We start from the raw sequence: 25,368 nt of genomic DNA on the forward strand, positions 1-25,368 counted from the left end.
CCCAAGATGAAGATGGTCTGCAAAGACTGGTCCACAGATTTAACATAAGAGCAAAAGAATTTAATATGACAATTTCATCTCAGAAAACTAAAACAATGGTAGTCAGCAAAAAAACCAACCAGATGTAAAATAGAAATTGATGGCATCAGTATTGAACAAGTAATGGAAATAAAATACCCGGGAATTACACTATCTAGCTATAGAGACCTCGACAAGGAAGTGAGAGATCAAGTACAAAAAGCAAATAGACTTTCAGGATGCCTTAATAACACTCTATGGCGAGACATACACATTAACACTGAGATGAAGTCAAGAATTTATAAAGACAGTGTAAGATCAATAATGACTAATGCCTCTGAAACAAGACACGACACAGCCACAACGCAAAGGCTACTGGAAATGGCAGAGATGTAAGTACTGAGAAGAATTACAGGAAATACGCAGACAGATCGAAAGAGAAGTGAAGACATTAGAAGAAAATGGCATAGTAGTACAGTGTATAAATGAATGGACACAAAATAGGAAAAAAGAATGGAATAACCACATAAGGAGAATGGAGGAGAGCCGTGTCGTCAAAATAGCCAGAGATAAGTCACCAATCGGCAGAAGAAGTATTGGACGACCGCGCAAAAGATGGAGTGACAACCCTTCATAGAGGTATATATTCGCCAATACAAAAGCAGAATTGCTTATAAAGAGGAAGAAGAAGAAGAAGAATACTGTCTTCTTCTTCTTCATGTGCTATCTCCTCTAAGAAGGTTGGCAACCATTATGGCAATTCGCACTTTCGATACCGCTGCTCTAAAGAGGTCAGCAGAAGTGCAGTTAAACCAAGCTCTCAAATTATTTAACCAGGAGATGCGTCTTCTTCCGTGACTCCTTCTACCCTGTATTCTTCCGTGTATTATTAATTACAGCAAGTTCTAACGCTCGCCCCTCATGACATGTCCCAGATATTGCAGTTTTCTGACTTTAATTATATTTAAAACCTCTTTATCTTTTCCCATTCTTCTCAGCACCTCGACATTCGTGACTCTATCCACCCAACTTTTTCTTAGTATCCTTTTATAGGCCCATAACTCGAAGGCTTCTAATCTGTCCGCTTCTAATTAAAATTATTAAACAGTAGGTACAGAATGTTTACAGTACAGTATAGTACAGTAATGTTTAATAAAAAAAAACCTAATATTTTTATGTACCTACCCCATTTTACCTACCCCTTTTTTCCAAAACGAGGTATTTGCACATTTTCAAAAATATCTATTTCTTTCCTTATGCAATTTTTGTTAAATGCACAATATCTGTTTTCTGGTACCTCAAGATACATTTTAACTACAAGATTGTGTAAAATATTTTATTTATTACAAATTTTCATTTTAGGTCACAAAATGTGATGGAGTCTCCTTTTTGGGAAACTATTCGAATGGTGATGCTAGGCATTGAAATTAAATTTTAAATGTCTTTTGTAAAAATTGCAATGTTTAATTTTTTGAGAACTACTTCAAAAGTTTAAATCGAAAAGTGGCAGAATTGAAGAAATACAATAACATACTAGCAAACGAATGGGAAAGATACCTAACGGAACTGTTTAAAGGAAAGGAAGATAGAGATATCCATAAATTCACTCAAAAATAGAAAGTCACTAGGACCAGACGGAATAACCAACGAGCTTCTAAAACAAGGAGGAGAAAGTATAACCCTAGAGATGACAAAACTTATACAAAAACTAATATTGCACTGTAAGATACCAGACACATGGAGAAACAGCATAATGATATTAATGTTCAAGAAAGGAGATAAAGAAGACCCCAACAATTATAGAGGTATAAATCTACTGAACACCGCACTTAAACTTACCACAAAAGTCCTAATCAACAAAATCAATAAATTAACAACTTTATCAGATGAACAACAAGGATTCAGATCCGGAAGATACTGCGTAGGCATCGTACTTGTACTAAGACAAATCACAGAAAAGGCCATCGAGTACAATAAACCAGCATATCTATGTTTTATAGATCTGACAAAGGCTTTTGATCGTATCCAAGTCGAAGACGTCTTACACCTACTGTATAAAAGAAACATACCAATCAATATTATACAAACCATCGGAAAAATCTACTTCTATAATCAAATACAGGCAAATATAAATGGAAAACTAACACAGTGTATATCAGTACAAAGTGGAGTCAGAGAGGGTCACTCGCTAAGCCCACTTCTCTTTAATATAGTAATGGACGAAATAATACAAGCAGTACGAAAAGATCATGGTTACAGAATGGGGAACAAAGAAATCCAAATAATATGTTGTGCAGACGCCGCCGCATTAATTGCCGAGACAGAAAACGAGCTCCAATGATTAACACACATCTTCAATACAACAGCCAAGAAATACAATAAGATAATATCAGCAAAAATACCAAATGTATGACAACATCTAAATACCCACTATGATGTAAAATCGAAATTGATGGGACAATAATAAACCAGGAAGCAAGGTTTAGATATCTGGGAATACATATAACTAGTTACGGAGATATTTCAGAAGAAGTACGACAAAAAAGCTTAAAAACAAGTAAAGCAGTGGGATCTCTTAATGACACAATCTGTAAGAACAAACACCTAAGACAAGACACAAAAACAAGAATCTATAAAGCATCAATTAGACCTATATTAACATACACGGCGGAGACAAGACCTGATACATCTAAACCGAGACGACTACTAGAAACAACAGAGATGAAAATACTCCGACAAATATCAGGGAAAAGTCTGTTGGATAGGAAGAGAAGAGAAAACATAAGAAGAGCATGTAATATAGAAGACGTAAATGAATGGGTGACAAAACGGAAACAGGAGTGGAACGAACACATTAGTAGAATGACAGAGGATAGGATAGTACGAATAGCATGAGATAAGTCACCAAATGGACAAACAAGTATTGGCAGACCAAGAATAAGATGGTGCGATAATTTAAACAATTTATTAGGCTAAAATTGAAGAAAAAACAGGCTTTATAGCCTACATATATAAGAAGGAAGGAGAATAAGAAGAAATTGAAACCTCAAATAAACTTATTTTAAAGTAAAATTGAGGCTTATTCCCAATAAAAAAATTTAAATTCTTTATCACTGGTTTATTAAGTTATGTTGTTGATTATTATCTATATCATAGAAACTATGCTGTCGCATAATTTTCAAACCAAGTATGGAATATTAAAAAGAGCAACAAATTAGGAAAAAAATTTGAAGATCATGAAAACTATCGATAAGGCGATTTTTGCAACCCCATTATTTCAGAGTAGTTCCTCCGAAAATCTCTGTCACATTTCTTTTATTCCGAGAGTGACATCTATGGAACAATAAACCAGTCAATCTGAATACCATGCCTCGTCGAGATGATTTAGAAGACAATAATAAAACAATGACATTCGACAGAAAATAAATACCAACTGCTCATCAACATCATACGTCTCTCCCCATTCTTTTTACTCTTTGTTGACAGGACAACTAACAAAAAAATCGTTGCAGCTGGCTGTGAAGGTGGGGGCCAGTCGGTGGAGCGCGTGTGCGTCGGAAAGGGCGGGCTACGGCGGATGGTAAGAGGGGCGACGAACACGCCCACCTGTGTCATTGGTAACGATGCTGCCTGCCCTCAGTGGGATGGGGGCTAGCAAGGAGGCAATCATCATATTATAGTGTATGTATATTCATTCCTATCTTGCCTGCAGAATTGGAAATGCTACTGATAGATAAAGATAGAACTTATTTTTAAGAGCTGTTATTTTAGAAACATATCAACCTAAGTTCACATATGCTATTTCTATGTTTTATATTTTTTAATAAAATCTTAATAATTTTATTATTTCAAATATATTTATAATTATTTTGTCTTGTAATAAAAACAGTATTTATGATTATGATTGAAGGCATTGTGTTGAAAATAAAAAATAATCGTTTACACTTGCACGTGTACTTTATCGAATTTGTAATGGGGATATTACTGTTTTCAAATCTAAATTAGGTACAATATGCTTTAATTGATTTTGCCTACAAAAATTATGAAAATATAATGATAATTTTAGTACCTAGTTTAAAACATGTCTACAATATTTATAGAAAAGACTAAAAAAAATTAATTGATGAAAAAAATATTATAGTCGGTTCGCTATATTTACGCGGGTTTCGGATTAAAAATTTTATTGTAAGTACCCAGTTTTAATTACCTGCCCTTTGAGGAAATATCAACTGGTAAAATGAAATGAAAAATAATCCATAACTTTTTTTAATTAAATAATAATGGAATATCTTTTATATAATTGACAGTATAATAAGGAGAATTACTTCATTAATGAAGTCTAATGTGGCTAATATAAACCTAATAATAATTTTATATTACACTTCACACAGAAAATATGGTCTATGTATGTTTGTTCCATGGAGAGAATTTCTAATGAAAAATAAAAAAATTTAACTTGCCAACAAAAATGAAAATCAGTCATTATCATCAAAAATATCATAATCGTCATCATCATCACTGTCATCACCATTAATTGTTATTATGATTGGACTTATTTCATTTATTTTATTTTCACGAGTCCACCAATCTTCTATTAGTTTCTCGCACTTGAATATACAGTTGCACCACACTTCTGGAGTAACAATTGAAAGTGCCTTTCGCCAAGTTTCCCGAACTGCGTCGTCGCTATAACCGTTAGGCCGAATATGGTTGTCATAATATTGTTTTGCTATTCCCCATATTGTTATATTCGATGGGATTAAACTGGCAATGATATCGTGGCAAACGTAAAACTTGATGACCGTAACTTTTAATAATCTGATCCACAACAAAGGTTTTTGGTTTTGCGTGAATATTTGCCAAGCGTAATAATTCTGATTATGTTGTGTAAATGGTATATGTTCCTTTGTCAACCATTCTTTAATTTTATTTCCAATCCAAGAATTCGTTGGACTTTTGTTTAATACTTCAGAATGGTAAGGTGCATTGTCTAAAATAATTGCGCTGGGCTCACTTAAACCTGGGAGAAGTTTTTCATGTAACCATTTTACAAACATTTCTGTGTTCATATTATCGTGATAGTCACTTGATTTTGATTTAGATGAAAATATTAAATCAGCACCTTCTATAAAACCCGATTTCACTCCTGCATGTAAAATTATGTGTCGCTTCCCTTCTCCATCAGTATGTTTGATAGACTTTACGTTATCATCTTGCCATATTCTCTTGGTTGCACCCCTAGAAAATATCCATGTTTCGTCTAAATATATAAAATTTGCCCTTTCTTCCTTTAATTTAGAATATTTTCTTAGAAAGTTAATTCTTTTATGCACAACAGAACTTCTTTCACAAAGGGCTTTTCTGTTATCCTCCTTTTGAAATTTGAAACCCAAATTATGTATCACTTGCCATAGACTTGTTCTGAAACTTTCGTCAAATTTTCTATCTTTTAATTCCGAGAGAATTGTATTTAAGGTCACATGTTCCTTGTTGGCTCGCATTCGATAAATGGTATCACGAATTTTAAATTTTTTTCCATCTGGAATATCCTTCGTTTTCAATGATGAGCGAGTTTTTCGGTGATCTTCTTTCGGCCGTTCCTCATTACGATTTTGTAATACTCCTCTTAGTTTGGTTTCACTAATTCCTAGAGCATCACATACGCGTTGTTGAACAGACATTAACGGTTTTAAAGGACCGCCATTTTCTTTTTCATCCGTAAAATACTTATGTACACTACAAATTAGACTATCTACATCTAACACACGTCTAGGCATTTTTAAATATTTCCACCAAACATACAATGTCAACACTGACAAAGAATCAATTCAACTGCAATATTGTAACAAATTTATACCTACCCTAATGTTATTTTAATGTATATTAAAATATGACCATTAATGCAGTTTTTACCTAATTTTCTGGGAAGTCGTTTACTGCAACTGGTTATCAATGAGTCATTAGCATAATTTTGTTAATCCGAAACCCGCGTAAATATAGCGAACCGACTATATGAACTTTGTGGAAAAAGTTATATCCAAAGATTGGATTATGTTTGACGATATCCACTGTAATTCAATCAACATAACATAGTTGTTTATGAGATATATGTGTGAAGAATACAGCATTTGTTTTCCTTTAAAGAACGTAAATAGCAGAAAACGTGCTATTCATTGGCTTAGTCGCAAACTTCGAAATTTAAGAAAACAACTCTACGATTGTAAAGCAACTTATAGGAAAACACATACTACTGACAATTGCATTAAATATTGTCAAATGCGAAAGAAATACAAGCAAGCAATAAAAGCTGAAAACGTACTGCTTATGCTAACATAATAAACAAATCCACTAACAAAAATAAGACAATATGGAGTATTGTTAAACAAAAAACCTATGAGGAAAATACTACGTCCAATCTGAACTTAACACCAGAAGAGATTAACCAATACTTTACGAATATAGCACATATATCAAAATCAATAGGACACTCTGAGCATGACATAAACTACTATCTTAGCAGGCTACCTAGAGGGTCGAGTTCGATCTTTATGGCCCCAATAGTAGCATCTTATGTGAAAGAAGACAAATTAAACAATTTCATTTTTCCAAAAATTTTAATAAATGTTTTATTAAAAAATGATTATCCTCTATCATTTATAAATACGGAATTTTCAACAATTGACCGAATAGAACAGAACAACTTAGAACCAGATCCTACAGCATACACGAGGAATAATACGAGGAGAATAACAATACCATACATAAAAGGATTATCAGAAAAACTTAAAAGGATAGAAAATAAATTAAACATTTCAACAACATTCAAAACAATAACACATTAAGATCTATTTTGTCTAAAATCAAATCTAACAATGAACAAGAAAGGACAAAGAATTGCATTTATAAAATACCTTGTGAATGCGCTCAGTTTTATTTAGGTGAAACATCAAAGCCATTAAATGTTAGAATAAGTTAACATCAATCTTATATTAAAAATAGAGAATTTGATAGATCTCAAATATGTAAATACGCATGGGATCATGAACATAGAGTTCAATGGAATGATTCAAATATAGTCCTAAAAGAAACGGATGGTAAAAAAGAGGAAAATCAAAGAAGCGGCTCTAATTATGCTAAATGAGATCAATTGTGTCGCAAATGGCAGAATGTAGTAGGATCTGGTTACCCATATTAAAAGAGGAAATTAATAAAAGGAAAATACCAGTATTAGTAAGTCGGTAACATATAGAGGATACATCATTTATGTTTTTTAAATAACAAACATATAAAATCAGAGTTTGGTGTTGTTGGTGTGGTGGTGGTGAAGGTAAACTAAATGCACGATCAAATACTTACCATGTCGGGATAGTATTATGAGGTTTTTTTCCTGGTTTTTCCCTCATAATTTACTATGGAATCACTAACAGGAGATTTTTTACTGTCATCATGGCATGTACTTGTCTTTTTAAAAACGAATTACATGGTATGATTTTTTCTGACGGATATTCTCAAGTTAAAGTTGATTTCATGTAATCGAATGAACTATCTTACAAGTAAAGTCGTCCCAGGAACGCAACTCAACAATATTGGCAATATAATTTTAAAGTCGTCTACTTTAAAATGTATAATGTATGTCTGAATTGTCAATATAAATGAGTCAGGTAAAATTAAATTATTAGAAGAACTTTTCACCAAGTAACAAAAAAACAAAATTTGTTTAATTTACTAATGTTTCTATTTAGAGAACGATTTCCGAAGTGGAAATTGAAACGTCAATAAACGTACTTTAACCTTTAATTGTGGCTTATTCCCATTTAAATAGTAATTACTCTAACATGCCACAGCACATAGCTTCAGAAAATAGCTTCAAAACTTAATTAAAGATAGTATAACAAATTATTTGAATAACAAATCAATTATATAGCTCTCAATTTGGTTTTAGAAAAAATACTCAACAACTAAAGCTTTATTAGAAGTAATATAACACATTGTTCACGGTCTTAATGCAGGTGAACCTACTAATGGATTAATGTGGTAGGTACTATAGAGTAAGGGGTACCATACACGACCTTTTAAAATCATATCTTACAGGAAGAACACGGATTGTTGCATTTAATAATCAAGAATCTAATCCTCTACCAGTTTTAACCGGAGTACCACAAGGATCAGTTTTGGGACCTCTGCTATTCTTGATATATATATATATATATATATATATATATATATATATATATATATATATATGCTGTCACTATTTTTCCGGGTTTGACTCCGCGTTGTAAAATGCTGGTTTTCTTGAAAACCATTGTTTTGGCGACGTTTCGGCAAGGTCTCACTTGCCATTCTCAAGACTGGTGGATCTACTTCTCGTCGTTACTCGATTAGTACTGGTTTTCAAGAAAACCAGCATTTTACAACGCGGAGTCAAACCCGGAAAAATAGTGACAGCACATATAGCTCCCGCGGAAACCTCAAAACAAACATATATATATATATATATATATATATATATATATATATATATATATATATATGTAGGTATAAATGATTTATCAAATGCGTTAGAAAACACCAACTGTGTTCTTTTTGCAGATGACACAACGATGAACGAACACAAATGATGACTCTCATTATGTAGAGATAAAACTAATTAGACTCAGGAAATATTAGAAAAATCAAAATCTTGGATTAACTGTAACAAACTTCAGTTAAACGAGCAGAAAACCCAGACAATAGTATTTAGTTGCGATAGATGGGTTAAACCATCTGAACCAGTAAAGTTATAGGTGTTACTATGGATGCAAGGTTGGCTACTTCTGTCAGTCGAGATATTCTTAGGTCAGTTTATTTTGGAATGGTTCATAGTTTTCTGATATATTGCATAGGGGAAACTCGTCCTATGCATAGAAAATTGCATCATGCTTTTCAAAAAACAGCAATCCGAATGATCGACTCAGCAGAATATCGCGCCAGCTGCAAACCTTTGTTTAAAAAGTGTGGCATTTTCCCCTTACCTTCAATATATATATTTGAAAGTTTGTTAACTGTTCATAATACTATACAATATGTAAAAATACTAGCTGATCAACATCACTATAATACAAGAAACAAAAGTCATATCATTATACCATATTCCAGAAACACTGTTTCTGTAGTATACAGGAATTTATTTGTTTGAGCTCCTAGTGTGGTCGTTTTTATGAAAACTATTTTACACCTAACTAAATTGTTTGTTTTTATATTTTTATATTTCTATTTTTCACTGCACATGTTATATTATTTGTTCTTGTATTATTTCTTAAAAATGGTCGAGCTGCAGGTCCGGAGGGAATTTCAGCAGAACTAATCAAATGCGGTACTAACAAACTGTTTGAACGATTAACCTGGTGTATAAACCAATATCTAAACGGTGCACCAGTCCCGCATGAGTGGAAAGTATCCTTCATATCATCTATACATAAGAAGGGAAGTAAACTGGACTGCTCAAACTATCGAGGTATATCAGTAACCAGTACCTTAAGTCGCCTATATGGAAGGATACTTCGAGACATTATCGAACAAGAATATAAGGAACAAGAAGAAGAGGAACAATCTGGCTTTAGAGCGGGAAGGAGCTGCACCGATAATGTGTTTGTTTTGAAACAAATAATAGAAAAAAGATCAAGTACCAATCAAGAAACCCACCTTATGTTTATAGACCTTCAGAAGGCCTATGATAATGTACCCGCTAAAAAGCTATGGAAAGTTTTGCAGGAAACAAACATTAACCACACAGTAATTAACGCCCTTAAACAGCTGTATGAAGGATCAACGTCGGGAATAAAAATTGGAAATAGACTTTCAAAAAAATTTCCTGTAAACAAGGGACTCCGGCAGGGGTGTTGCATATCCCCCACATTGTTTAAAATCTACGTGGCGAAAGCACTGTATCAGTGGAAAAGAAAGTGCAGAGGAATGGCCATTGACCTGGGAGAAACTTGCCTATATACCCTACAGTTTGCAGACGATCAAGTCCTTATAGCCAACGATAAAGAAGACCTGACATATATGGCCAGAAAACTACAGGAAGAATACAAGAAGTGGGGTTTAGAACTCAATACACAAAAAACAAAATATCTCCCAATAGGCGCAGAACTATCCAACATTCAGATGGACACAACCGAAATTGCATTCTGCACTGAATATACCTACCTAGGAATTGATTTCGACACCACAGGCACAGACAATAGGGAAATTAGAAAACGAATAACCCAGGCCCGTAGAACAATTGGATGCCTTAACGGAGTTCTTTGGAGCTCAGAAATTGGTAAAAGACGAAAATACAATATATATGAATCTCTCATAAAAACCAGCTTAACCTATGGTACAGAGACATGGAGACTAACAGAAAGCAATAAAAGAAAACTCGAAGCAACAGAAATGGATGTATTTAGACGATCACTTCGAATATCTAGAGCAGACAGAATTAGAAACGATGAAATAAGAAATCGGATGGGGGTAGATGGATCACTGGCAACAGACATAGAAAGGAAACAACTTATATGGTATGGCCATGTTCAAAGAATGCCAGAAACAAGACTACCAAAAATCGCCATGAAATGGATACCACCAAATCGTAAGAAACGAGGAAGACCAAAAAGAACATGGAAGGAGGGAATAACAAAGGCAATGAGCTCCCGAGACTTGACCGAAGAACAATGGAATGATAGAAATTCGTGGAAATTAGGCATCGGACAACGACGCAAGACGTTTTGAAACCGATATATATATATATATATATATATATATATATATATATATATATATATATATTTATATATATTATTTCTTAGTTATTTCCTATGTATAAATAAGTGACATATTTATATTGTGACATGACATGTAGTGTTTACTATGTAAAAATGGTCAATAAACACATAATTAGTAGAATATAACTGTGGAATACGTTTTTCTTTCAAATTATTGGTGTCTTTGTGTTTAATACAACACTGAGTCTTTGTACTGCTACCCAAGTCATTTGGATTCCTCTAGTTATCTTTGCCGTTTGATTCTGTTTGCCTAGTTTGATCGTGTGACCTAAATAGGTGTATATACTCCTCGACATTTTTGATCTCACAAGCTCACTATAATCCAAGTCTATTGTGATATTTTAATTTGACATCACTTTGTTTTACTAAAATTCATTTTTAAACCGATTTTCGTAGATTATTGTTTAAGCTTCTTTAGCATGTTCTGTAGTTTCTCTGTATTGTTGCTTATGGGTTCTATATCGTCGACAAATGTTAGGTGAGTTAGGTAAAAATCTGCCGTCGATTTTCACTTTTCCCAATTTAACTTCTTGAACACATCTTCAAATGAAAAAAATAAATGATTTTAGAGATATATTATCTCTCTGTAATTTTATAATGCTCCAAATATAATATTGAGTGTTAAATGTATGAAAGCCAATAAAAATGTAGCACTTATTGTACATTTTGTATTAAAATCTTAATCTGTTTGAATTTCAAAGTAAAAACGCGTCCCAAAATAGAGCCATAAATCATAAAGAGGTTGTAAATAATACTTTAGTATCGTCCAACAAAAACGGTCTTAAGAAGTCCATTATTCATCAAGTGTATCACAACCAAAACATCGTAAACCTTTAAAACCGCAAATCTCTAATCCTCACCATCGACCAAGGACGATGTCTTTAAAAATAGAATTGATTGGGATGTGCCTGACTATAAGTTTCGGCTCGTAGGTAAGTCGAGTATTTCGATATTTTTACTTTTTGTACTTTTAACTGCCTGGATAATGCACATAAATGGTAGCCATGTCCTTTTTGTGGCTACTGACCGCTAATACATGTTATAACACAATAACACAAGACATGTAGACAAAAATAGTCGCCCGAATTTTTAAAAGATCAGTTTATAAATATAAGAGCGATTTAAATGATTCATTTAATCATTTTGAAATCACATCTAGAATTTTCTCATCGCTTTAATTCCAAAGAAATGAAAGGAATACTTCAAAGCGTTGTTCAACCAAAAAGAGAAGGACGCCTAGAAAATGATGATTATAACATACTAAAAGACTATCAAGAACACAAACCAAACAAAAAGGCAAATCAATAATAGAAACCAATACAGCAGCTGCGTCAGTCTGATAGTAAAGCAGGGTAGAAGACGAATCACTTTCACTTCATTCACAGTACCATTAAAAAAAACTGAAAAATTAGATGAGGAAGTAGAGTTGTTTGTTCAAAATATCAAAAATTAACATGAGAAAGCACTCCAACTCAATGATCAAAAATAAAAGAAAACAAATATACGAAAGAAGGTCGTACCAAACCAAAGCCATTAACAAATTTGATCAGTGCTAGTCCAAAACTTAAAAGAAAGATTCAAAACATAAAAAAGCCAAACAGTTTTTTTCTAAAAGAGTTAAAAAGTGATAGCATGACTGAGTATTTTCTATGGAAAGCAACAAAAAGACTAAAAAGACTAGAATGACGGTAGACGGAAGCAATAAGCAAAAGGCAGATAGATTTGCCACTTGTTTAGAAAATACATTGAAACCGCATTAAGACTAAATTAATGATAAAATATCGTTAGAGCCTAATCAGACAGAAGAAAGAATCAAGCAGTAAATAAAATTCATAGCAACGCATTAAATTCTCTCAAGAAATTTCATAGATTACTCTTTCATACTGAAATGCGCTGGTTCTCGAAAGAGTTATGTTGGACAAGATTTTATTCACTGTTTGGAAGTGTTTTATAGTTTTTGTATACCAAAGATTCCTTTTTAAAAACAAACTTAATCAGACACAAACCAGACATTGGTGACAATGTGAATTTATTACAAGCAAAGTCATTAATTGCAGCTCTTCTTTCCAGAACTAATCTAATGAAGCAAAATATTGGATGACGTGAATTTTGCCAGTTTCTTAACTCTTCATTGTTAAATGTCCAGGATGATGACATTTTAGTATATGTTCACGATTTCAATGCCCTTCACACAGAGTTTACTATCAGGTTTAAAGAAGTTTTGAGTATGGAAATACAACAGTGGATTATTAACACATATTATGACATTGGAGAAATAGATGTCATAGTACAAGAATAACTTATTGAAATTAGCACTAACCAAGAACTTTAGGTCGAATTCAGAAAGGGATATCACAAGAGAACAGCATTATACTGGAGGCAATCATACGTTTTAACAATTTTTACATAAGAAATTATATTCATGAACATTTGTTTCATGACTTTAATCTTTGTCACAAATGTCACTAAACAAAAGCCTCAGCAAGGTTCATAAATACTATAGGGAATTTGTTATTTAGGTATTTACTCTTTTAGAAATTATTTTTAACATCTTAACGTATTTGTATTGTATATCTTCGATATAAAAGCTGACTATTTGATAAAGAAAACATCTTATTAAAGTTACAGAAAAGACCTAATGGACTAAGACATCCCATACATAATAAAAGATCAATATTAACAACGCAAAGCTGATTTAATGAGTCTGTCATCGTTTTTGTAGCCGAATGATTCAGTATTTTCACACGATTAAAGGATATCCTGTGCTTTATGCTTGACTTATCGAAGTTACAGGATTTAATTGCTAATATTGACAGCAAGAAGTTATTAATAGATATCTAACCTATTTTTTCAAGATATAATGAGGCTTTTTTCGACTGTATTTACAATTTCTATTGATATTATCAACAGGAGAGTATTATTAAGTGATTTAGAATGATATAATTGCCTTCTGTTATCTTTCTACATGCCTCGTAAGAATAAATTGCTGGAAAACATGTGTTTAGATTGTTTAAATATTTAACAGATTTAAAAAATGTATATATGCAAGGATTGTATTAAAACAATTTGTGCGAACATTTTGTATAATTATATAGCATAAATAATTCTAAAACGTTATATAACAGCTCCCTTGAATCATTTCCTTTTCAGTTTCTTTCCTTTGGTTCATTTTTCTTGCTCATTTTCATTCTAGGCAGCGGCTTTTTTCGAAATTTAGTAATCATGAGCTGGATTAAGTACAAAATTTTGGCAATCATATTAACATTATATATGAGTTTTCAACGTTATCTGGTCTCCTTCTTATTCCTTTTTAAATTTCTTTCCTCTAGTTTATTCCAACTCTTTTGGCTTTCTTTTTTCCCTTGGTTTCTATTCCAGGACTTTTGGAAGTCGTCCTATCTCTATGCCTCATATATGTCTATAGCACATCAATTATTTTTTCATAATTACATATTTTGTTCTTTCGTTCGTAATTCTTTCCCTTCTAGATATCTTGTCGATGTATTCAAAAATTCCATTTTCTTTTAACTGAGCTATGAATAAATATCCTCCTGGCTGTAGAAAGTATTATAAATTCTTTTATTGTTGTATTTTGTGAAGATTTTATCCCATATGGGACACTTACGGCTTTCTGACCAAATATATTGCTGTGCTTGATCGACGCATTCAATACTCCATCGTTTCAAATACTTATAGACCCTAAAATTGTTATTTCTTGCACATTTTCTCTGCCAATTGTTCCTGTTCCCTTGCTTCGATGCACTGTTTTTAGTTCTGGTGCAGCTGATCACTATTTTTGGTAATTGTTTGTTGGTGGTACGTATTCTAAGCGGCATATAATCAACTAGTTTTATAGTATTATTTTTTTACTTATTAAATACCTGAGCTGTGTTTATACTACTAAAATCTGGTCATGGTTGGCTAATTCTTCTTGGACTTAAATTACTAAATGAGTCTTAAATTCTAACAGCTTACGCCTACGGTTTCCTTTTATTTTACCCAACAATTATGCACTATAGCTAACATACACTGCAGCACTATGTTCTGCTTTTAAACTAGTTAACAATTTACACTAACTCAAATGGTTTTCTTTTTTCGAGTCTTCTTTCCCAGTATTATCGAGGAGCTGGATGGCCTCGATGTTTAGCCGTATATAGCCCTTAAGTGGACTAAATTATTTTTGTTCTAAAGCTATTTTCTTGTGGCATTTTAAATTAATTGCTATTTAAATGGGAATAAGCCACAATTAAAGTAAGTTTAATGTCAATTTAAAAAGTCAATAAACATACATTAACCCTTAATTGTGGCTTATTCCCATTTAAATAGTAATTGGACTAAATTAAGAGAGAACCGTGCGAGAACCGAGAAGTATGCATTGATAATTGAATACTTTAACTCCAAACATAATTTATTACGAAAAGGAACAGAAAAATAATAATTTCTAGACAGAGTTAACTGAAAATACAGAGTTTCGTCAAAAGTTTTAAATTCAAAATAAGTTAACATACCGCGCAATACGGACTTTCCAATGAAGTCTTGCATCAACTGTGAGACCTAAGTATTTTGTGAAAGATGCAAATGGCGCTTGGGTATCATATATTCTAATTGGAATGTTTTGGATTTTTTTATGTGCAAAATTAAAAAAAACTAGACTACCTAGAAACCAAAAAAAAACTTAAAAGCAATTGCTACGATTTTATGAACCCATATTTGGCCGGCAGCTTCACACGTCGACAAAAAGAGCAACTCAGATTAAAAAGCGTAATTATAGTTATCGGGGATTAAAAGGAATTGGAAGGCTTGGCGTTAGGGGGTTAGTGATCATAAATCCCGTCGTATATGAAAAGTGAACAATATTCCGTCCCGCTGGTAGCCTTTTTATGTTGTCACCCTGCTATAATTTTGTGCTATAGATAAATTTATTGTTTTGAAATCGTTTATTTGCAGTAGTTAAGATTTTTAAAGTATCTTTTCGAGATTAAATCTCCAATTTTATACGTGAAACCTAAGATTAGACTGAGATTACATTTTCAAAAGTAATTATTTAGTATAGAACCATAGAACATTTGAGAAAGCTGTGAGTTTGGCATTTAAATAACGTAAGTCTTCAATTTAACCATCTATTAAATACCACCACAAAACACCACAAGATTTAATTTCTTTATTAAAAGATAAATATAATAAAAAATCAGTCATACCCGTAGTAACATCTTTTAGTTAGTAAAAACTGTAAATAAAGCAGGCCCGAGCAACTCAGGTTCTACCAGTCAAGAACCCATTAAATTGCCATTAAACAAAAACACAAATCGACCTCATTCATACATGAGCGATAAACAAAAAGAAAATAAAAACAATTTGAAAACAGGACACTCATCTTGGAATACCCAATCGAAAAAAGAAAACAAATACTAACCAATTATTAGAAGCAACGAATCGTCTAGTGTAAACACCATTCCTTGACAAAGTCATGTACATGTGTCCCGCATGTGTTGATATGAAAGCCGATGATCTTCTAAAAGTCTTGGGTGAGACGGTACCCGATATTATTTTTAACTGCGTGTGATAGCATAGAACTGACAAATACTCTACATATAAGGTATCTTTTCCTTTCGATAAAATTGACGAAGTCTAGAGATCCAATATTTGGCCCAAAGAAGCTTCAGTTAGGAGATTTAACTTCAAAAGAAATGTTCAGTACATAAAGAAGACGGAGGAAGAAACCTATAACTACAAACTTTTATTAAAATAAACTAATTCGACAAGGTACGGTAAGCATGTTTCAGGTTAATTTACATTGTATTTCAAATAAAGTCGATATGATCAATGTTTTTCTTGCGGATCAAAATTTATATGACGTCATGTTTTTCGAAGCACTGGCAAAGTGAAGAAAATTTAAAATCAATTAATTAAAGTATCTCCGGCTTTTCATTAGCTAATTTCTTTTGTAGGGTAAAAAAGAAACAAGGTGAAGTTGCAATTTATGTAAAAGAAAATCTTATGTATTCTTCTCTTAATCTAAATAAATATAATGTAGAGCAAAATTCAGAGTTTTGTGCAATTTATGTACCTTCAATAAAAACCAATATTTTAACTGTATACGGATTGGGAAGGGTGACTTTGACTTTGGTGAATTTTCATGAAGAATTTCATGGAAAATGTCATAACGTTCTTGCTTAGTAAAGCAAACAAACTGATTCCAGTAGTTGCATCGCCAAGATTATGACAAATTTTTCTGCAAATATCTACAGAGTGGGCGTATTTGAACCTTGTATTTCTGACCATCTAGCTCAATTTTTATTTATTGACTCTGAGCATAAAGTTGTTGACACTAATCAAACATGTCAACGGTTTATTACTTCTTCTGGTTTACAGAAGCTGAAACGTGCGCTAGTTAGTACAAAGATGGATTTTTTTCTATGATATTAATATTGATCCTGATTTTTTGATAGACTTTCTTACCGAAACTTATAACAACTTTATATTAAAGCATTTTTCACTAAAAAAAGTACGACAAACTGCTGAAAAAACACCCGTGCCATGGTTTAATAATAAATTAAGATCTTAAAGATCCAATTTTTACTCTTATTAAATACATTGCAGATGCCACTAAGGATCCCGATTTGTTCAAAATATGCAAACAACAAAAATTTGAATATAATCTTGAATATAATAAATGCTAAATAGTCAGCTTACTGTGATTTTATCACTATAGTCGGTTCGCTATATTTACGCGGGTTTCGGATTAACAAAATTATGCTAATGACTCATTGATAACCAGTTGCAGTAAACGACTTCCCAGAAAATTAGGTAAAAACTGCATTAATGGTCATATTTTAATATACATTAAAATAACATTAGGGTAGGTATAAATTTGTTACAATATTGCAGTTGAATTGATTCTTTGTCAGTGTTGACATTGTATGTTTGGTGGAAATATTTAAAAATGCCTAGACGTGTGTTAGATGTAGATAGTCTAATTTGTAGTGTACATAAGTATTTTACGGATGAAAAAGAAAATGGCGGTCCTTTAAAATCGGTAATGTCTGTTCAACAACGCGTATGTGATGCTCTAGGAATTAGTGAAACCAAACTAAGAGGAGTATTACAAAATCGTAATAAGGAACGGCCGAAAGAAGATCACCGAAAAACTCGCTCATCATTGAAAACGAAGGATATTCCAGATGGAAAAAAAAATTGAAATTCGTGATACCATTTATCGAATGCGAGCCAACAAGGAACATGTGACCTTAAATACAATTCTCTCGGAATTAAAAGATAGAAAATTTGACGAAATTTTCAAAACAAGTCTATGGCAAGTGATACATAATTTGGGTTTCAAATTTCAAAAGTAGGATAACAGAAAAGCCCTTTGTGAAAGAAGTTCTGTTGTGCATAAAAGAATTAACTTTCTAAGAAAATATTCTAAATTAAAGGAAGAAAGGGCAAATTTTATATATTTAGACGAAACATGGATATTTTCTAGGGGTGCAACCAATGGGAATATGGCAAGATGATAACGTAAAGTCTATCAAACATACTGATGGAGAAGGGAAGCGACACATAATTTTACATGCAGGAGTGAAATCGGGTTTTATAGAAGGTGCTGATTTAATATTTTCATCTAAATCAAAATCAAGTGACTATCACGATAATATGAACACAGAAATGTTTGTAAAATGGTTACATGAAAAACTTCTCCCAGGTTTAAGTGAGCCCAGCGTAATTATTTTAGACAATGCACCTTACCATTCTGAAGTACTAAACAAAAGTCCAACGAATTCTTGGACTGTTAATAAAATTAAAGAATGGTTGACAAAGGAACATATACCATTTACACAACATAATCAGAATTATTACGCTTGGCAAATATCCACGCAAAACCAAAAACCTTTGTTGTGGATCAGATTATTAAAAGTTACGGTCATCAAGTTTTACGTCTGCCACCGTATCATTGCCAGTTTAATCCCATCGAATATATATGGGGAATAGCAAAACAATATTATGACAACCATATTGGGCCTAACAGTTATAGCGACGACGCAGTTCGGGAAACTTGGCGAAAGGCACTTTCAATTGTAACTCCAGAAGTGTGGTGCAACTGTATATTCAAGTGCGAGAAACTAATAGAAGATTGGTGGACTCGTGAAACTAAAATAAATGAAATAAGTCCAATCATAATAACAATTAATGGTGATGACAGTGATGATGACGATTATGATATTTTTGATGATAATGACTGATTTTTATTTTTGTTGGCAAGTTAATTTTTTTTATTTTTCATTAGAAATTCTCTCCATGTAACAAATATACATAGACCATATTTTCTGTGTGAAGTGTAATATAAAATTATTATTAGGTTTATATTAGCCACATTAGACTCCATTAATGAAGTAATTCTCCTTATTATACTATCAATTATATAAAAGATTTTCCATTATTTAATTAAAAAAAGTTATGGATTATTTTTCATTTCATTTGACCAGTTGATATTTCCCCAAAGAGCAGGTAATTAAAACTGGGTACTTACAATAAAAGTTTTAATCCGAAACCCGCGTAAATATAGCGAACCGACTATAGTTCCAATAACAAACCTAGAGACTGCTGGAAAATAGTAAATTTTGAAAGAATCAATACAAGATCCAGTTCGGTACAACCTGATCTACCTCCAGACGAAATAAATCAATTTTTTGCTACAATTGCAGAACATATAATGACATCTCTTCCCACTATTCTTGTCGATGTCGTCTTCAATTATAGAAATTATCCTTTTCCGAGCAATTCCTTTTTTCGTCCCGTTGTGGAAGAAGAGGTCTCTCAAATAATCAAGTCTCTTAGTAATTCTAATTGTAGGGACGTTCACGAAATTAATAGCAAAATTTTAAAAGAAACTTACCAAATAGTTTTAAAACCTTTCTCTCATCCTGTTAATTTAATTCCATCAACGGGAGTATTTCCAGAAGTACTCAAATACTCAAAAGTACTACCTATCTACAAAAAAGGTGATTTCTCAAAAAACGTCAATTACAGACCCATAAGCATTATTTGTACTTTTAGGAAAGTAATTGAAAAGGTTATCAAGCAACAATTTTATTTCTATTTTGAGTCAATTAATTACTTTAGCAACTCACAATATGGATTCAGAAGTGCTCGTTCTACTAAGAATACGGTATTTATTGTTATGAGCGAGGCCATTGAGGGGCTTGAACGCGGCAATCGCATAGCAATTTCTCTTTGCGACTTGTCGAAGGCTTTTGACTGCATTTCACACAACATTTTGCTCCACAAATTAGATTACTATGGAATCAGAAGTATTCCTCTTTGGGCTCATAAATTCTTATCTATGTGGCACACACCAGGCGCTAGTGTCAAAAGGTCATTTCTCCGATTTTCTATCCCTAAAGCATGGAGTCCCACAAGGTTCGATCTTAGAACCTCTTTTTTTATTATTTATCTCAACGATTTGCATAAATATTCATATCTCCGTACAAATCCCTACAAACGCAAAATTTTGTTATATCTACAAATAATTTACATAATGATTCAGATATCAAAGAGACTGTTAAACTATTGAGAATAACCATAGATAATCGATTAAACTGGTAGGCGCATATCTCACAACTAAAGCAAAAGCTATCAAGTTCATTATTTGTTATTCGCCAAACTAGCAAGGGTTGTGAACTTTGAAACATTAAAAACGACATATTTTTCTTTACTCCACTTTCACCTAAACTGTGGATTAAGCATATGAGACAATTCAACAAATGCACTTCAAATTTTTAGAATGCAAAAGAAAGTTATTAAGATTTTAGCAGGGGTTAGTTATCTAGAACACTGCCGATCTTTCTTTATCACATTCAAAATTATGCCTCTACCTACTCTGTTGGTATTTCAAGTTCTAACTGAAATTCACAGAAAACGTGCCCATTTAATAAAGCAGTCTGATGTCCACGTTTACAATACGCGAAACTGTCACTACCTACGAACAAATCGCTGTAGATTACGTCTTTCAGATAAAAATTGCCTTAATTATACCTATCACAATATTTTACCAAAAAGTATTAAACCCTCATATATCTTTTAAAATCTTCAAAAACCTGTATAAGAGTTTTTTAGCTTTTTTTTCGTTACTGCCCTATTAAATGCAAAAGTTTTTTACACTAACATTGTGTCACTCTTACAAAATGTAAAACTGCAATTATACTTTCACACTTTGTATATAATGTTGACCATACCACTGTTATTGTGTAGTTTGCACGTCAAGATCGTTTAAATTGCTAAAATTTAAAATCAATTACATGAAGTTTCTTCTACAAACGTATATTATGGAGATAACAATAATATGAACCGTCATAATAAAATTATTACAGCTTAAAAGCAGCAATATGATGGAAGCTTTCATGTCTATAAATTAAATGTATGAAATGAAGTTGGAGATTATTAACATATAACGATAACAAGTACAATTACATTTTATGAGCTGTTTTATTCAGTCATTAAAACTATAAATTACAACAATATAATTAAATAAACATGATCGACCATCGTCCCAAGCATTAATCTTAATGAAAAGTCCACGAGATCGAAAGATAAGCCAATGTTTACCTATTAAGAAGTTAATCCACAGTTATTTTGCTAGTTTCAATGTTAATCCGCATTATCGTAATGCAAAACTACGGATTAAAAACTCAACTGCATCTCAATCCAGATCTTCATCTGTGATACTACCACAACAGTTACGCTGGAGAAATTTCAATGATTATCTTACAAATCCCGATGATTTAAAATGGTAGGTAGAAGTGATATCTATACGTGTATTCCCAGGTGTGATACAGCGTTGGACTAAGGGAAGCTGAAAATATTTTTTGTGGGGCTTATCTTTCTTTATTTTTTGTACTACTAGAAAAATGTCTTCGATTCGTATTTTGCTGATTATCGGTGTGGCAAAAATATTAATTGACGATCATTCACTAGAACCATTGATCAGTTCAATTACCTAGTCATTTTAATTACAGAGGGTGTTACAAAAGTTTGACACGAAATTGAGAGCTCACGAAAATTTAAGAACAAAACGTGAAACGATACAAGAGTAGAGTAAAGTAGAATATTTATTTAACTACATAACAAATACAAATATTGTTTGTAGCAAGTCAAAAAAAATACATAGTATTTAAAAAAGGAATATAAAACGTAACTTAAATATATCACAAACAAGAACACATTAACCTTTTCAGTGAATTTGTCCCTTCAGAGGGACATTACGATAAGTAAGTTTGAGGAAAAAATTATATTATTTATCTTACTTGCTTTATTTGTCATAATTCTAAGATTATTATTCAAAAAAGTACAATTTTCACAATATTTAGTAGTTTTTTTGTAACGTCCCTCTGAAGGGACATTGTGTCTTGATGAATAAAAATAAACTTCACATTTGGAACAAAATATATGAGTCTTATTTTTGCACCCTTCCAATTTGCATCTAGAATTATCTTTTTTTTGTCCACATTGGAAGTATGATTGTAGCCGTCATATCTCATTTCTACAAAAGGTCTTGCTTCACACTTTTTTTTTGCTTGAACTTTCGAATCTGTGTCACTTGGCCTTCCTCTCTTAGAAGGATTTTTAAATAGAATTAGATGCTCTGCTACACTTTGTGTTTGTATTCTAGCCACGAATTTACTAAAGTCAGATCAATTGCGTGAAATATCATCCTAATAGTCCATGAAAAAAACAATAGGGAAAGGTATTTTATAAACAGGGTCTGGAATAGGTTTATACCACTAATATGTCTTGTTTCATATGTAACATTATTCATCCATTTAATTTAAGATTTTTTAGTAAGGCCATATGTTTTTTAAAAGCCTTCTATTTCCTGTTTTAGATCACCAACATTTTCTTCTAGTTCCGATTCATTTCTATTTGGTCTTTCTGAGCACATTTTGTCTAGTTTTCTATTTTCTAAATCATCTGCAACCGGGACTGAAAAAATGTTATATTTGACAGCTGTATCTTCTTCATGGTCAGACTCTTAGTCAGACAACAACGGAACATATAAGTCATTATTATTATCTAAATAGTATACAAGTTAGTGTTCAGTAAGGGGCTTTTTGTTTTTCCACATTTCCTAAAATAAAAAAGATACCATAATCACTAACGAGTATTTAAGTCAAAAGGTCCAAATCATAAAAATTACATACACTTCTTAAAAACGTCATAAAAAACATAGCACTGATGCATTATTTATTTAAGCATAAAATTCGTTTATCCCTGCACAGGGACATAACAACAATACCCCTCTATAAACCCCACAGCAATGCAAAACTGTTGATAGATATAGCAAAACTAACTCTTATACTTACCAACTTGACAATATTACAATTTTTATTTAAAAAAAACAGATTTCTACGTAATTATTTATTTAAAATTTCACAGCATAGCAAATAATATACACAAAACAGCTGACTTATGTCAATCAGAAATCGTTTGAACTACACTTATATGCGTACGCAGTCTTTTAAATGCTTTAGAAAGGTTGTTTGTTATAAGGTACAATGTGTTTTCAGCGCTCAAAAAACACAATCTGTTCTTTTAGTATTATAGAAAAAGTTATCCCTGTTAAGGGACAAATATACTATGTGGGTTCTTTTTTTTAAATATAAGTGGAACTGAAAGGGTTAAAGAAAAAGATTTGTGACAATGTTACAGTAAGCAGTTTAGTGGATGTAGCTGTTTATTACTTTCTGTAAAATATTGTAATAGTTATATTAAGGGCATTTTTTTCTGAAAGACCTAATCTACAGCGATTTTCTCGTACGTAGTGACAGTTTCGCGTATTTTGAACGTGGACATCAGACTGCTTTATTAAATGGGCACGTTTTCTGCGAATTTCAGTTAGAACTTGAAATACCAACAGAATAGGTAACGGAATAATTTTGAATGTGATAAAGAAAGGTCGGCAGTGTTCTAGATAACCAATCCCTGCTTAAATCCTGATAGCTTTCTTTTGCATTCTAAAAATTTGAAGAGCATTTGTTGAATTGCTCCATATGATTACACCATAATTTAGGTGAGAGTGGAATAAAGAAAAATATGTTATTTTGGAAGACACTCAGTTGATTTCCTTCGAAACAGATGTTATTGCATAGCAGGCTGAGGCTAGTTTCTTACTTAACAAATCGATATGAAGGAACCATTTATAAAGGTTCTTATTAAAAAAGCAAGGGTTGAAGAGCTCCTTTAAAAAATAATGCTACTGTCTTATCTACGTTAAAAGAGAGTAAATTAGAGTCGGACCAGGTTTTTATTTTAAGTAGATCAAAAGTTATAATTGCATAAAGAGTTGCAATATTAGAGTTCCTCCAGGTAATACTGGTATGATCAGCAAAAAGAAACATTTTCCATCGATTTTTAAGCTAATGATGTCATTTTTAAAAATAAGGACAAGTAGAGGACCCAGTACTGAACCTTGTGGTACTCCACGTACAATGCTTTTCTGACTAGAGTCAGTATCATTTGCTCCAACTAGTTGTTTCCTATTCCTCAAGTAAGATTGGAACCAATTCAAAGAAATATCTCGAATTCCGTAGAAATTTAGTTTTTCTATCAAAATGTGATCTACACAATCGAAAGCTTTGGCATAGTCATAAAAAACAGTGGCAGTATAAAGATTATTGTTTAGTGCTTGATAAACCTCATGTAGTACAGAAAACATAGCATCACTGGTATATTTATTAGATAAAAAGCCAAACTGACTTTGGGATAAAATGCTGTTTTCAACGAGGAAGGACATTCTTCTTCTTGATGTTCCTATCCGTTACGAATGTTAGCGATCATCATGGCAATCTTTATCTTATCTGCAGCAGCGCGGAAAAGCTGCACAGATGCAGTATTGTACCAGGTTCTGAGGTTCTTTAACCAAGATGTTCTTCTTCCTGGACCCCGTTTTCCAAATATTTTTGCAGGATGGCTTGAAGAAGAGCATATCTGGATTCATTTCGCATATGTCCAAAGAACTGTAACTTTCGAGATTTGATGGTGGTCAGTACCTCTCGGTTCATATTCATTCTTCTGAGGAGCTCCTCATTTGTGACTCGTTCAGTCCACGTATAGCCACATCTCAAATGCTTCCAGTTTTCTGCACATATCTTCGTTCAAGGTCCACGATTCAACACCATAAAAAAGGACAGCGAAGACGTAGCATCGCAGCATTCTTACTTTTGTATCAAGAGAGAGGTTGTGACTCTTGAAGAAGGCCCCTATCCGATTGAAGGTGGATCTAACCTTTCCGATGCGTGCTCTAATCTCCTGGTTGTTGGTCCATTCTTCATTTATTATGGTGCCGAGGTAGCTGTAGTACGTCACTCTTTCTACAGGGGATTGGTTGACGTAGAGTTGACCTTCTGTTATTCTTTTCTTGCTAATTATCATAAGTTTTGTCTTCTTAACGTTTATATTGAGTCCATATTGTTGACTGTAATACGTGATTTTGTTCATAAGAACTTGTAGGTCTTCTAAGTTGTCCGCAAATACTATGGTGTCATCTGCA

The 25,368-nt window shown here is 32.6% G+C and overlaps 1 protein-coding gene across 1 annotated transcript in view; it reads left to right on the plus strand.

The window, feature by feature from the left end:
• Positions 1-25,368, plus strand: part of LOC140449381 (uncharacterized) — a 262,280-nt gene that overhangs the window by 158,297 nt on the left and 78,615 nt on the right. The gene's annotated exons all lie outside the window — the stretch shown is intronic.

Source organism: Diabrotica undecimpunctata, chromosome 9 (genome assembly GCF_040954645.1).
Source record: "Diabrotica undecimpunctata isolate CICGRU chromosome 9, icDiaUnde3, whole genome shotgun sequence".
Classification (NCBI taxonomy): Eukaryota; Metazoa; Arthropoda; class Insecta; order Coleoptera; family Chrysomelidae; genus Diabrotica; species Diabrotica undecimpunctata.